This window comes from Caloenas nicobarica, chromosome 20 (assembly GCF_036013445.1).
Source record: "Caloenas nicobarica isolate bCalNic1 chromosome 20, bCalNic1.hap1, whole genome shotgun sequence".
Lineage (NCBI taxonomy): Eukaryota > Metazoa > Chordata > Aves > Columbiformes > Columbidae > Caloenas > Caloenas nicobarica.
The window spans coordinates 6,222,944-6,238,534 of record NC_088264.1 but is presented as its reverse complement, the minus strand read 5'-3'; the positions used below and the strand labels follow the sequence as shown (position 1 = coordinate 6,238,534).

At 53.4% G+C, this 15,591-nt stretch overlaps 1 protein-coding gene and 1 long non-coding RNA gene across 5 annotated transcripts in view; one reads left to right on the top strand and one right to left on the bottom strand.

Moving 5' to 3' along the window:
• PBX1 (PBX homeobox 1) overlaps positions 1–15,591 on the bottom strand; it is a 126,602-nt gene that overhangs the window by 73,028 nt on the left and 37,983 nt on the right. The window lies entirely within an intron of this gene.
• LOC135996881 (uncharacterized) lies at positions 7,929–14,453 on the top strand. Its single transcript, XR_010607325.1, has 2 exons — positions 7,929–8,788; positions 14,290–14,453. It is a non-coding gene; the product is annotated as an uncharacterized LOC135996881 (long non-coding RNA).

The following is a 15,591-nucleotide window of genomic DNA, read 5'->3' as shown; positions in this document are numbered from 1 at the left end:
ACTGCGTTTTCTCCATTTGCATTCGATATGCTGCAGCTGGCTTAGCGCTGGGAAAAGGCGGGTGGGATGGGGAGGCCAGCACCCTCGCCCTTCCCCTGCTCTCCCCTCCTGCCCCCCACCCATCTCCACCCCTCGAGAGCCCCCTCGCTCCTTGCCAGTCCCACCAGAGCCACTTGTCTATCTGCTTGGCACGACTTGGTCACACCAACTTCCCCAAAGAAGCTGTGAGGCTCCGCATTGATGCTCTCCATCACTGTGGTTCAAGCAACCAAGGCCTGGGCTTCTGCCAAGGTCCCCAGAGCTCTACAGTGGCCCTTCAGCCACCGATACGGGACACATCCCTTCTGCAAGACCATCCGAAGCAACGCAAAGACCCCACAAGACACTTGGACACTCAGCCCATCACAACCAGGTACCAAATCCCTGCCGAGAGCATCGCAAGGGCATCCCGACGCACCCCTGCCTGAGATGCAGGCACACGCCGGGGGCTGATCTCCCCCCCATCCCATGGCCGCGGCGTCTCCCCCACCTCCGAAAAGTGGCCGAGTGTAATTACGCAGAAAGCTCCTCTGGAGCTATATCAATAAGACAGACGTCTGTTGTATCATTCTCTCTCAGTAAGGCATTTCTTCTCCCCAATTGCTCATATAGAATCATAGCCTAATAGCATGCTATTAACATAATTGCCAACACAACTAGTGTTCCGTGTCTCACAGCCATTTGCTTATTTTGCCATAAAGAATATCAAAAAACAGCCCGAAAACCCGCAGCCGGGCCGCGCGGCCAAGGGGACCGTCCGTTCGGCTCCACCGGCGGTTTCGGGACCCGGCCGGGAGCGGAGCGGCACCGGCGGCCGGCCCCGGCTGCAGACCGCGGCACCGGCAGCGCGCTCCGACCGGGCTCCGAGCAGACGTGTGTGAAGATCTAAACGGATTCTGCCAGGCGAAATGAAATTCCCATTATTTTTAATTAATCCTTAATTAAAATATATTACTCCGCAGATTCTGCAAATCTCTCTTAATATGCAAATGTGGCCCATTCAAGGATATTTACATATCATTAATTAAAACGGCACATTCTTTCAGTCTAACAAGCTGGGAGCCGTGGCTGTTGCCACACTGGCGAGAAAGCCCGGCCTGGCACTGCCAAATTCATCCGCGAGAAAGATGTTAAGTGTCATGATGGGGAGAGCGTGGGGTGGGGCTGGGAAAAGGAGAGGGCTCTGGAGGTTCTCACCCATCACCAGATGGGAAGGTGAGTTTGGGAGATCCCGATCTGTGGTGGAGGAGCACGCGGAGCCTGGCTGGAGCGGTGATGGGGATGCACGGCAGCATCCAGGGAGGAACGAGATCTCTCTGCTTCAAAACTAGGGGACGCATCATCTGCAACAGTTGAGATTCCAGCACCAAATTCACTCTGGGCTGCTTCACATCGAGCAACACAAACCACCCCACCAGAAGGGTCAGACCCGAGACAAGCCAGTGCTACATCCCTTCAACAGGGTGAAAGCACAGAGGTGACAATCGGGAACGCAAGCGTGCGGCCCCCCAGTAATTTCCCCCTCCGTGGCTCTCCACACCGAGCCTGTGCCTCCTCCCGCAGGTTGTAAGGGACAGGCTCTTTGGGCAGCATCGCAAGCAGGGACACGTTTCCCAGCGGCAAGTTCTGTGTCCTCACATTCCAGCCTGACCGCAGCCACAGACCCTGAGATGAGTGCGAATCAAACCAGAGCACGAGGCAGCCGAGAGGTTAATCACAGCTCCAGCACGGGTCCAATACCTGCAGAGAAACTCAAGGTTTAGTACTGTGGAGAGGCTTATCAGGTAACCAAGCCCGAGTGCTAGTCAGGCACAAACCCATCACCCCAAAGAGCCATTGCACGAGCAATCACAACTCCCCGTTATCGCCAACTGACCCGCGTCTTTTAAGCCTCCCATGGGTTGGTGTCGAGAGGAACGTCGAGCACCCAAAACCCAGGTAGCAGCTCCTTCCCAGGAAAGGAAGGCCACCAACAACCAAATAGTGTCTACGTGTTTGTGGCTCCACCGGTGTCCGAAAGCAAAGGCCAGCCAGGCCTCCGCAGGGACACCCCTGGACAGAGCCGTATCTCCCATCACAACCTGGATATACCGCTCCTATAAACCTGGAGGTTTTCAGCCCACAGGAGTGATTTCCATGAGAATGACAGCCCCATTCCCCTTGTCTCAATACTGTCACTATCTTCTAGACAGAGCAGACAGCAGAAATGCAGCCAGCAGCTCCTCACGTGGGACTGACAGATATTCTCAACAACAATTAATAAGCTGCTGTCCTTCTCCAGTGCTTTTCATCAGAGGACTTCAAAGTGCTTGAATGAACTTGTCTCCACCGCACTCCAGAGCAGGAGAAAATGCTTATCAACCTCTCTGTCCAGATAGGGAAACTGAGGCACGATGGAATGAGACCTGCCCCAGCCACACAAGAAGCTTTACACACAGAGCAAAAGAAAAGCCACCCAGCTGGGTGAGGAACCTTGTGCTGAGCATCGCCAGGCCTATCGCTGCCCGTTGCTGGGGTTTGAGAGACATGTCAGAGAAGGGGCACTTCACTCTTTGTCGCTTTTTGCTCCTTCCCCTGGCAGTTGCCACCAGACTTCGGCAAGGAAGGCAGCCTGGCCAGGGGCACCTCCAGCCTGGCCTGGCACGGCCGCCCCAAAACCCCCAGAGATACCCACATCACACAGGTGCTCACCACCCAACGCCTCCATCCCTTCCCAACAAACGAGGCTCTTGGGGTCACACAAGCCTTCAGGGGAGGAGGAGACAGTCCCATCATTCCCAGCCAGCTGAGAGGACACGATACAAACTACTCAAATCAAGATGACTTGGCTGCATTTCAAAGCAGCAATACCTCCATGTACCAGGCTGATAACTCACGTTGAGCCCATTTTAGGCCACACTTACCCCTTTTTGGTGCACAGGGAGTCGTTCATTCTTCCAGGGGGCTCAGCCATTAACCAGAGAGGCGTATCAGAGGGGATACTTGCTTTTCTTTCTCTCTTGCCTTTTTTTCAGGACAGTGCAAGGGAAATCATTTTTCTTTATTGCAGGCTGCCCCTTCAGCAAGCTTTCACGTCACTTAACTCCTCTTCAGATCTTCCCTGCCACACCGGTCCGGGGAGCTCACCGAGGCTGTGCAAAACACAGCAGCTGGCAAGTCACCCACCTCCTTCTCAAGAAGTAAGCAGGGCCAGGCAAGGGAGATGTTTAGGCCAGGCTTGAAGCATCCATTCAAGCCTTTGCCAGACTGCTGAGGAAGCAGCTGATGCACCACGAGGCGCAGACAAAACCCACCAGGTTTCCCTTCCTCACCTGCAGACAGGTGGTTTTGGAGACCCTTCCACTCACCCCCAGCACCACACCACGGCCGCAGGAGCTGCCCAGGCCAGCAGCTTTCACCCGCTCTCCAGAAAAGCCTCAAAGCTCCCCCAAACCCTCCTGGTCTGCAGCATCAGGACACCGCGCGGACAACCCACCGCGAGGTGCCAAACAGTTGACGAATTATGCCAATTAATACTCCCCCGGCATCTCTTGCGACGGAGAGGTGTTTGAACCTTGGTGGTCTTGGCCCGGGGCCAGCCGAGGTGATTAAATCGTGCCTCCCTCTGCTCTCCCTTTGCAGTTCCAATTGCACGTGAAATTGCTCCTCACCTCCTGGCGCACCCAGCTGCAGCCCGGCCGCCCGCGCAGGGTTAAAAGCCACCGTGTCACAAGCCACAGCTCCAGGCCACCGATCCACAGCGTGACCCTGTCTGCTCAAGCGGCCCCATGAGCTGTGCAGAGGAGGGAACAACCACATCTGGCTTCTCCTTCCTCTACACCTTCTTCCTTTCACCCAAAATTTGCTGGTGTGGGCAGTGGAGCAGGAGGCAGGAGCAGGTCTGGGGTCCCCACTCTGCTCCTCAGGCTGAGGGACCAAGACCCAGGTCCACCCGGCGGGCAGTGACACAGGCCCGTCCCGTCCCACACAGAGGGACAAGCGCCTGTCCTCTGCCAGCAAACAAGGCAAAGCAAAACCAAAGCAGCTTCACGCCCAGCAAGGGCCGCAGGACAGGTCACCAGAGGGAACCCAGGGCCACCTTGTCATCCAGGCTGGTGCTCTCCAAACCAAATCCTCCCGGCGGCACCTACCAACAGCCCCTAGGTGCCAAATCTGGTATGCAAAAGGGTCCCAATGTCGCCAGGGCAGCCCTTGGCTCCTGCTCTGCTCCTGTGTCCAGTCACCTCATATCGGGGACAGCAGAACAGTGACTGGAGCGGGGGCTGTCCCTCCTTCCCCACCACGGACACACGCTCTGCCGTGGCACTAATTCCACATTAATATGCTCACCACAGCTGAAGCAGCCGACGTAACGAAAAAGCCCATCCGCGAGGAGATAATTATATTACAAAACTATTTTAAATCAATGAGAGCCAAGACGGATAGGGGGACAGGCTGCTGTCACTCCGGGTGTCCTGCCATCATCTGGCCACCTCTGAGGGTTGGACAACCCAGCTCTGGAGGCCAGGGGATCTCCAAGCCTCCTGCACCAGGGGCTGGGCAAAGCATGCATGAGAAACACTAAAGAAAAGCAAAACGTGGCCCAGAAGAACACGGCCTTGGAGCCAGCAGGGGACCGTCAGTGTGGCTTTTGCTGGCCCAGCTCTCAAGACGGGTGGCAGCTCACTCCAAATTCACCAGCTCACAGACATGAGGGATGGCAGCTTTCATTTAAAACCACTTGCGAAACTCATCCCGGCTTGAGGTCACAACCCAGGAGGTGGACCAGGAGCTGAGAAACAGCTACAGGGTTTTTAAAAGGGCACTTTCCCACCCACCACTGTGTCTTCTGTGGCCACACAGCATGGACAAGACCAAGCAAGGGCAGGGGATGCCAAAATATGCTCTGCAGTGAGGACAAAAAAAAGAGGACATCCGTCCTCCCGCCCCAACAGAAGAAGACCAAGGGCCATGGACAAGGTCACCACCTCCGGTGCAACAACATGTCCAGCCTCAAAGAGAAACCCCAGCTGCAAAGGAAACAGCTTAAAAGGAAAAAATGGCTGGAAAAGGGGAAACCCTAGAACCAAAGGAACCTCTGCAACACACCTCCTCCCCCTCCTCGCCTCCTTTTGCGCCTTGTTCTCTCTCTCCTTTCCCCGGCCGGGTTTAATTTGACACCTTGAGCTTTGGTAACGAGGTGGGGAGAGAAGAGCCACAGCGGAATTCATTAGGCTGAGCACTGCAGGGCCCGCTCTCGGCACGCTAATGACATCGGAGGATAGGGAAACGAGACAGCCGCCACGCCGGATGAAAGAAACATGAGCACTGTCAGCCCTGACAGCAAAAGGGACAAAATAAGGCAGGTAGAGACCTTTCCCCAGCCGTGCGATGCAAAGCGACAGCTTCCAAAGCCCCCTGCCCGCCAATCCCCTCTGCCCAGAAAAGGGGAGGGCAGCCGAGAAGGAGATGGAGGAGAAAAGCAGCGATTAAACCACTCTTCCCACGATTAAACCATCCTTCCCCAGGCACCCACACTCCTCCGGTCCCCTTCCAACAAACCTGGCGCTGTGGCCCTGGCACAACTTCTGCCAATGTTCACCATGCTGCTTGATTCTGGAAATACCAAGGCACCCAGCACCACTCTGCTGTCTTGGTAGGACTGATGTACCTGGGTACTCATGGACTTGGGGTGAAGGTTTGCAAATGAACAATGTTTAAATGGTAAGATGCGAGTTGCAAAGAGCAAGGAAAACTGCAGACCCTGGGGAAAAAACATGTTTGTTCGCATCATCTCACCAGTTTTGAGGCCGGGCTGCAGAGACACCAGGCCAGGATGGTCCCAGCCTGCTTCCCTCGCAGGATCTGGGCCTGCAGGGCCATCAGGCGATGCTGAGGTCTTCCACTGAATCTAAAACATGAGAGGATGGTTGCAGGACCGCTGCCCACCAGCAAGGAGTGACCGGCACCACAAGCAGACTGCTCCTTTCCTCCGAAACATCCATTCCTCTATCCCTCCACTAAGGGAAGATCCTTCTTCCCACATGCACCAACACAGGGCACAAGAGCTCATCTGCTCAACGATTGCTTGGGTTGACAGATGCTTTCTTCTCATCAGGAATGCAAATTTTCTTGCTTGGGTTTGGGGGCAAGTTTTTCTGGCTGGGCAAAGTTTCCAGAAGGCTCTTTTACAGCATCTTCACTCCAGCGCTCTTAGTGCTCCCAGTTGTTGGCTGTGCTCCCAGGACACAGCAGCATGAAGGAGGGAACGGCACACGAGGGATAAAAGGCAAACTCCTGGAGCAAAAGAGCCCCAAGCATTACTCCTGTACCAGCCCCCAGCCTGTATCCAATCTGAACAAGTCACACATACACACCTACCTCAGTTTCCCCACTTATTCAGACAGCCGAATCCTCAGCTGGCCCTTTTCTCCTCCCATTCTGAGCAAAGGATGGCACTCACTGACAGATGCGCTGTTAGATTTGCTCCATCTTTACCACTCTGATTTTCACACCAGCAAAAAACCCCACACGTCGATGGGAATATGGGACCCATCATATGGTTTAAATGACCCAGGCCTGTTTCCCAAAGTCCACTCAAAGGCCAGGAACACTTCCACGCTCAGCCATTCACCCTCTGCTCCATCCTCTGCTTTTACTCCCTCCCCCCACTCCCCCAAGCATCCCTTGAAAGCAAATAGCAATTGAGTTTGCAAGTCCCTATTCATCAAGGAAATTAATTCCTTATGCATAATTCATTTCTTTTGTCAACTTTTTTTTTTCCCCCCCCAAATGCTCCCGAATGCATCAGGAGTAGAAGCAGCAGAGTGGGAACACAAGAGGCTGAGGGGAGCAGAAACAGCCTCACTATAAGCTGACCAGTCCATGCCCTGAACCAGCCCATCACTCCAGCCCCTGGCTCACAAGGTGTCCCATGAGATGTCCGAGGAGAAGGAAGGCCACCACAAAGTCTGAGCTACCAAGATGCAGAGAGTTTGCTAGCAGGACAGAGAAGATCTGAAATTTTGTACTACGTCTATGTTATTGCCTATGCCTGGCTGAGGACGGTCTCGCTACAGTTGAGCGTCATCTTAAGTGACAACTGGGAGCCCTGAGAGTGGTCCAGGGCTGGCGCAGAACAGGGGCACCTGTTCAGGTCCAGAAGACCAAAGTTGGAGGAAGCTCTGAAGGTGTGAAATCACAGCGCTCTGGTCCCTGGATCAAAGTGGGTGGCTGCCTCTGATCAGGCTTTCTGTCCTGCTCATAGCAGGATGGATGGACATGTCCTTCAACAGCTACCCTCTCCAGGTCCAGAGCAAGTGTTCCAGCCTTCACCATATGTCTTGTCTGTAAGGAGGCATCCACTCGTCTGGGTTATTTATGGAGGAGAGCTCTGGGGTTGGGTCAGAGCCCTGTTGGCTGCAGAAGCTTTGCAGAAAGGTTTACCTCGTTGCAAGCACAAGTCTGGAAGGAAGCCTGGAGGTAACACATCTTGTCATCTCTTGGAAGGACGACCCAGGAAGATAAACTCAGTTGCAGGAGGAAGTGTTGTCTGGAGATGAGCCATGCCGGGAACACCTTCACTGAAACCCAGACTGGAAGCGCTGGGGCCACGTGTAACACCGTCACCCCAGCAGAACACCGCCGGTCCCAGCGGGGCCGGGTACAACGGTGGTTTGAGTTACAGGGCTCAGTTTACCGCTGACCTATTGACATTTACACTCGCACGCAGCCACTAAACCGCCTGCAGATACCTGACCAAAAAAGACTGTGGCGCTCGGCCCGTGCTGCTAATCCCCAAACTTGAGGAGAAGTTCACAGGCAGCGCTCACACCCACGTACCGTCACTTCCCACCCTGCAAGCTGGGAAACCCCATATAAATAAAGCTTAATTGCTGCTCCTCCGACACAGCACACACAGGCAAAACGCGCGGTAGCCGAGCAAACAGCAAAGCCCTGGGATTTCCTGACTCCTCCTCTGCAGACCAGACCCTCCAGCTGACGTCCAACCAAAGTCAAGAGGACCAGTACCTTACCTGCAACCCTGGCATCTTTCGTGACCGAATTTCTCCCTCTGCATGGGAGAGGAAGGCATTTGTATAGCGAAGTTCAAGTCACTTAGTGCTTCTGCGCTCATGACTCTCAGTGGCACTAAAGGGGGAAAACGAAGCGACGTGTGGAGATGCTGCGACCACCTCCGACTCTCCACAGCCCTGGCTGCATCCCACCCCAGCCTACAGAGCAAAAAGCAGAGTTTCGTGCTTTCCCTGTACTAAATTTGGACAGTAAGTAACGTCACCTTGTCACGGGGGTACAGAGAGCGTTTGCAACGCCCCATTTAACTGCACCGTACTCCAATCCACAGGCTTCATCAGCATATTTCAGCAGCACCTTGATGGATGAAGATAGATGGGAGAACATCATCCTTGGTGAAATCACTGTTTTATCAAGGTTAAACCATCCTCGCGCTGCACCACCTCCCTTTGTTGCTTCGTTTACAATCACAAAATTAGCGGCAGATGTAACGCGCGTTTGCACGGACCCTGTTTCTCCCTCCACGTGGATTTCATGAAGTTGCCTCTGTGGCGTGCAGGGCTGGTGAAAGCACAGCTCCATCATCCATCAGGGCTCTCCAACAGCTGCCACTAAAGCCAAAGGACCAGCAGCCCTTCTCCTTTCACCTCAGCACACGGCATCTGCTGGCACATTTCTGGGGGCTGAGAGCTGAAGTCATGGCGAGCAAAGGACAAGGAAGGAAAGCAGGAGGCAGGTAGGCTTTTGGTGGAGCCAGATGGTCTCATGGTGAAGGTACCAAGGGGAAGGGGATGCAGAAAGGCAGCAGCACAATAAATGACCTTTCTGCATTGTGAGCCTGGACGAACACGGGTGGGAAAGCCTGGGCAATTCAAGTAAAAGGGCACCGGAGCCAGGGAGGGTGGAGAAAGGCTTTTATCTCCAGGTCAGAAGTTCAACCCGAGCTCAGGTCAGCAGCAACAGAAAGCTGTCACCTTCTGACACCTCTCCAGCAGCCAGCTGGGCAGGTTGATGGATGTCCCCGCTGCCCCCAACCCTGGCACTCCCCGTGTCCCCACCTGGTAGGCTGGACACATCTCCCAGCTCCTCCTGATAGCTGTCCCCTCCAGACGCAGGGGACACGGCCCACAGCAGCTGTGCTGGGTCGCCAGGCAGAGATAGGCTCTTCTGCAAAGCCCAAGCTCTAACCAACCCTTCTCACAGAGCCCCTGTGCTGAGGAAGGCTTGTCCCTTGCCCTGTTTTTAGAAAAAGGAGAAATACATGGCCTTAAGCACCATCCCTGGTGGTTCACCATGAATCACCCCGTTCTTCCAGGATTAGACATCGCACACTTGCCATGCAAAAGATCTCATGCAGGGTGAACAAAGCCCCAACGCATTTCAGGCAAAATCATCAGCCGAGGAGCCCGTGTGACCTGGAGCACCCATCCTGTTGGAAACACTAGACCACAGGCTCCCAATTCACTTTAACCCAAATTTCAGAGACCTTTGGGGGCTGAGTCAGCCCCTGCCCGGAGTCAAAGCCCCAGCAGGGGAGAGCACCTGTTACCCCACGGCCTCCAGCCAGGCTCGCTGGAGGAACATGATCCCTGTGGCTTGGGAATACATAAGGACGGACGACTAAGGTGGGTAGCACACAGCTTTTAAATGGTCTGCAGGACCCCTCTTGTGTAGCCCCGGGCTCTCAAATACCTTTTAAAGTATCTGTACCCCCTTTATAGCACTGCTTGTCTCCGCAGGGTGCTATTAACTTACAAGAATATCTCCTGGCCCGGGGCCAGCTGCCGTGCTGTGTGGTCCCCATTAAGTACAGATGGGTTGGACTGACTCCTGCAGGGAGACCTGTTCCAGCCGTGGCTTTGCATCCTTGTCATCAAAAAGCCAGCCTTGGCAACTAGGCTGTCTAACCCATCACTTGTTGCCTACATGCTGCATAGACCCCCTTGGCACCTTTCAACCAAGGCTCAACAGCATTTTGTGCCAAAAAAAAAAAAAAAGGGTAAGATGGCTTGTAACATCATTTGCTTTGCAACTGGGGAAACCAAGGCACAGGCAGCCCTGGGATGCCAGCTCAGGCTTGTGAAATACAGCACTGATCAGCCTGACTGCTGCATAGCCGCCCCCCTTCCCCGACTCCTCCTGCACCTCCTTCGGACCAGCTCCACACACAGCCAGCCCAGCAGGTCAGGTCCGCGGGGGCCGCCAGCCCTCCCCTCCTCCTCCCCCAGCGGGATCTCTGCTTTGCTCTTTCACCACCAGGGAAAAGCATCCCTGATACGCAGCTAAGCAGCCAACTGACCCTGGCAGGGAGCGACCCGGGAGAAGGTCACTTAGAGTCCTGCTGTGCTATCTCCTGCCTCCCCAAAGTCATCCCGGCTTCATCACAACACGGATGGAGAAGGATCTCGGGACGAGACGCTCGCAGGGAGGTTTCTTTGGAGCTCAGCGATCAGCTGTCGGCTCGCACTCCAAAGCATCGTGGTTTATAGCCCTTATAAAAACATTTATATAGAAACTGCCTGTTCCTATGCATATAAGGCCAATGCCTTCAGCCTTGGGCAGGGCCCAACACCATATTCAGGCGCAAGGAATAACCCAGCTCCCCAGTGAGCTGAGCACATCCAAAGCTGGACAGAAACCAGCCAGCATCTCAGAAAACCTCTCCAAGAGCTATATATGGATTTTGGAGCCCAGTCGCGGTTCACCCTGGGAGAAGAGGCCAGAAGGGCTGTGCTGACCAGCACTCTTGAGACATGGCTACAGAAATGCATTACCAGAAAACTAAAGAAAGGCTTTACCGCAGGAAAAAGAGAAGCAAAAGGTGGAGGTGTCCTTCAGTTCACCTCATCCCCAACACAGCGAGGTAAATGAGGGCACAGATTACATACAGACAGCTTACACCAGATCCTCAAAAGAAAAGTAAGATTTTCTGCAGTTTAAGTATGTCATAAAACGCGCAGCCCTCAGTAACAGTACTACAGCAGCAGACATTCACAACAGCCCAGGTCTGGCTTAACGCGAGACATCCAGGTTGGAAAACGCTCAGCTTCTGAACCTTTCGGTTCTGCAAGGATCCCAAGCCATACCTGGTAGAGAGGACCAGTTCCCATTTCACACCGGCTGCCTCCAAATCTCCTTGGGTATCCCACCGGGGAGAGTGAAAACATCTTCTCACAGTTGCTACTTCATACACGAGCACCAAGGAGATGCCGTCTTCCCCAGCCTCCCCAGGACCCAAACAAAGCGCTCGCTCCCGTGGCCATCCCCACCCGGCACAGAGCCATCTCCATGGCAAACTTGCCTTCTCCTCCCACTAACGACCAGTTTGTTCCAGACCCGTGCAGCTTTCATTAAAAGCTCACGGATCATACTCACCCCAAACTTGTCCTCCATCCCTGACCTGTGCCACATAGGTGGCAGCACCCTAACCACGGCGCAGTTGGGCATCTGTCAAAAGCAAGGACGCTCTGCAAAGCTTTGCTGTCTCACAGGCACATCCACTTCCAAGACTCAGGGACATTTGGACTTCAGTGCCTGGAGAGACAATTAAGAGAAATAAATCTGGTTGCTTTAGCACCAGCACTGGAGGGGGAACGATTTTCTCTAGTGCTAATGGAGGTGCTTTTCCTTACATATATATCAGCAGAGACGATGTCCAGCCAGAACATTAAATTAGCCAACCTCTATTAATTACAGCACTTCTATAGCTCTTCCCATCTTCCAAGTGCTTTACAAACAGTATTAATTCCTGCGCATGTTATCTGCTTTCCAAAAACCTCCCTGAAGAGCCGGCAAAGCCCCGCAGCCCGGAGCGGCCTTGGAGCGAGCGGTCCCCACCCAGCCTCGTGGTCCCCCCCACACACCCCGGCTCCCACCATGCCTTTGCTCAAGACCATTGTTTGGAGCGAGAACCCAGCTAATTTACGAGTCACCAAAAGGGCCAGGACTCCCCGTGAGGTCTGTCCCCAGCCGGTCTCCCACAGGCTGGGACTTACTGCTGTCCTCCCATCCCCGAGGGCTGCTGGCACTCCAACTTCAGCATCTCTCCCTGGCTGGAGAATTTCTCCCACCATTAAAATTAATGAGGTAGGTTTGCAGATACGAGCTCGCTACAGAGCCCCTCCTTGTTCCTTGGGTTCGGGGTTGTTTTTAAATTGAGTTGCAGCCCTGTGGAAGTGCAAAGTTATACCAAGGGTCTACTGTACCAGTGAGCTGTGGGGATGGAAGCAGGGCGCTCCCCTCCCAGCACACGCTGCCCGCCGCTCCCCTCTGCTCCCCGTGCCAAGAGCTACAGCCTGGAAAATGGCACTTGTGCTAAAGTGCCCACATTAATCAAATCTTCATTTCCACCAGCAGAAAGAGAGAAAGAGAGAAAGAAAGAAAGAAAGAAAGAAAGAAAGGCAGAGGGAGATTCCACCAGCTCCCCGAGCCCAACCTGCAGCCTACCCGGGCTGGGAAGATGCACGCTCCGGTACAGAAGAGGACCATGGAGTTCCCAGCAAAATCACCAAGCTGTGCTTTGACCAAAGAGACTGACAGCATGCTAAGGAAACAGGTTTAGCAATTGCAATGGGGACATCATGTGTTGGACCCCCCGGGGGCAGGGAACCCATGAGAGCGACCGCTAGACTTAGGGCTACCCAAATACAGGCCAACCTCCGCTTCTTAGCCACGATCTGCATGAAAACGGATGTTACCCACATCAGCACCAAGCTCATACTGTGAGACCCAACACCGGACTGGCCCTCACACCTGAAATCAGCAGCAGAAGGGGTGGGTGGACGTGTATGGACTGACCCCTTCTCCAGCTCTGGAACAAGACCATCCTTGACAGGTATTCTTCCAACCTGTTCTTGGGCACTCATCAGAACGGTGAGTCTATCACCTCCCCAGATGGATTTACACTTGTACATGCAACCTGTAGAAGAGGTTGCTTGAATGTTGTGTTTTTTACTACTTCTCATGTGGCCTTCGGTCTATTCCTTCAGCCTGTGAAGCTGCTGTCCTCTTTGGACTAAGGAGAGCAAGAACCACCTTGATTTCATTCTGCCCAAGAGTCTAACTCCTGTACATTCCCATTTAGGAGACCATAGGACAAAAGTCTTGTCCAAGCTTACGCAGCTATCCGTGGCACTGGAAAAAAGTCAAATACAGATCATCCAAACCCCAAGCGAGTGCTCTGCCAGGTAAATCAGGGAAAAAAGCATTGAACGCAAAGTGCAAAAACGGGAAGGTGGAGGGGGGATTCTCCTCCCTCCCATTTTAATAACCCAAGGTTGCCAGGACAGGAAGAGCTCTTCGAACTACACCGAGCTGAGCGCAGCAGCATTATGACCTTCTCCAGTTTTCCGCTCATCGGAGAGGAAACGAACACAACACGCTCCAGTTTCTTCCACTCTTCTGCCTTTTTCTGTTCCCCACAGACCCTCTGGACAACCAGACAAGACAGACCTAATGCTCAAAGGGAAAGTCAGCTGGTGTGCAGCCCCGTCAAGATCTCAAGAAATCTTCCAGGCAGACTTTAGGTCAGACCTATCCCTTCCCTGCCATGAAGGTACCCTGGCCACCAGAAATGAACTGTGAATCTCAGCAAAACCCGGCGACCCTGCACGTGTCTGACTCGCGGCTGCAGCGTGCCTGCGCGAGAAATGGGAAGATGGCACTACCGGTGCATCAGGACCTTGTCCTCCCAACATCAACCAGCCTTGATAAGTTAACGCAAAAATCTTCCCAAAGAGCCTGGCTACAGGAGACACTGGTCTCCACTGAATCAAGATCTGTTATGTTGTAATATAATAGATGTAAATTAAAACAGAAAATCTATCATGCCTCTAATGTAGCCTGATAGCTGAGCGTGTGGATCCGTACAAGCAGAAGCACAGAGAGGAAGGGTGATATATGGCGAAGCTGGATGGAGGGTGAAAAGCGTGGCGAGACGCGCCGGAGAATGGCACAGCCCGCTCTACGCTCCTCAGACCCAAGGGCAAGAGAGGAATAAATGTTGATTAGTGTTGATTTTGTCCGACGAACGCTTGTCGAGTGACAGTTGGACTAAGCTGCTCTGAAAGAGAAGCATTAATCTTGGTCTGGTTTAAGTAGAGTATATTAATTTGTGTCATTTTTACTAAGTCGTACTGAGAAAGGCTTCTTACTGCTTTGCATCTGACTGCTTTGCTGGTTTAGCCTACTTTATTTTTTTTTTTCCTCCTTTTTTCCCTCCTTCCCCCTTTTAAACAGATACGGCGGCAGCAGCAACATATTCAAATAGCTCAGCAGGAGAGCGGGGGACCAAACGCTTCGCTCCTGGATTAAGAAAATAAACTCCCAGGGTGTTGGCATAGCAACAGCATTTCAGATGAACTGCTATATATTCCGTGATTAATAAATTAACATTTTTTTCATATGGTTGTTCCCCTCCTTTTCTTTCTCTCCTTCCGACGGCAGGAAGAAGAGCAGGAGGCGGGGTGAGCAGCAGATAGGGGAGGTCGGCATTGATGTCCCCAGGGGATGGGGATAGGGTGGCAGGTTCTCCTTCCCTTTGCACGCACCAGCCGCAGCACGGAGCCTTCTGCACCCTACAGAGGTGTGAGAATACGACAGGGACACAACACCGAGCTGGGCCTCAGGTGGATGGAGATGGCGACGGGGCAGAGCTGGAGGTGCTGCCAGTGCTGGGATGAGGCCGATTTTAACTCCCCTTTCAGGGCTGAATAACCCTGGCTGGCCAAGGAGTCTATGCCCCTTTTACGGCCGCCTTCTCCTCTCCGCTGCCTGCCTTCTTTTTTCCTTTTACTTACATTCATGGCAAAGGGACTAGAGGGAAAAGCTAAAGAAAATACCATGAATTAAGAGCAAAAGACTGCAAAGTTCCCTGGAGCAAACTGCATGCGCAGAGTTAATTTTCCATGGCTGGAGCAGGTAACGAGAGCTCCCGCACGTTTTGAAATCCTTTCTGAACTGTAACCTGGTGATCCGCTTCTTCTGGAGAGCTACGAACAAGAAACCAGAGCCTCCCCGAGGGGCAGCGGTGAGTGACTGACCCAAATTCAAGCATTTTCTTTCTCCTGCCACAGCTGGCAGAGTGACCGGTACTGAACCGTATCCGTCTTCAGGCCCTTGCTGCAGCGCACAGCTCCGAGCCTGAGCGCAGGAGGGAGAAAACCAACAACTCAGGATTAATTTTTGCCCCCCAAAATATAAAGGTCCAGGCATATGCTGAGCCAGGAGAGCTCTGCCAGGATGGGAGGGCCCCCCCAGGGTAAAGGCTGGTGGGACAAGCTGGGCCCCACTTTCAAACACTCATCACAGCCAGTCTGCATGCCATCGGATCTCTGCGCTGAGAAGGTTCAGGCTTGGCACGTGCGCTGCTCCCGCTGAATTCAAGAGGTTTTGATTAAGAAAAAAAAAAACCAAACAAACCACAACTTACTGTAATACCTCTTGCATCTGCAAATGTGCCGTGAACATTGCTGCTGTCCGTGCTGTTCGTGGCCTCTTTGGAACCGTGATGATCCTCCTCCAGCACCCAAAGCTGCTTAG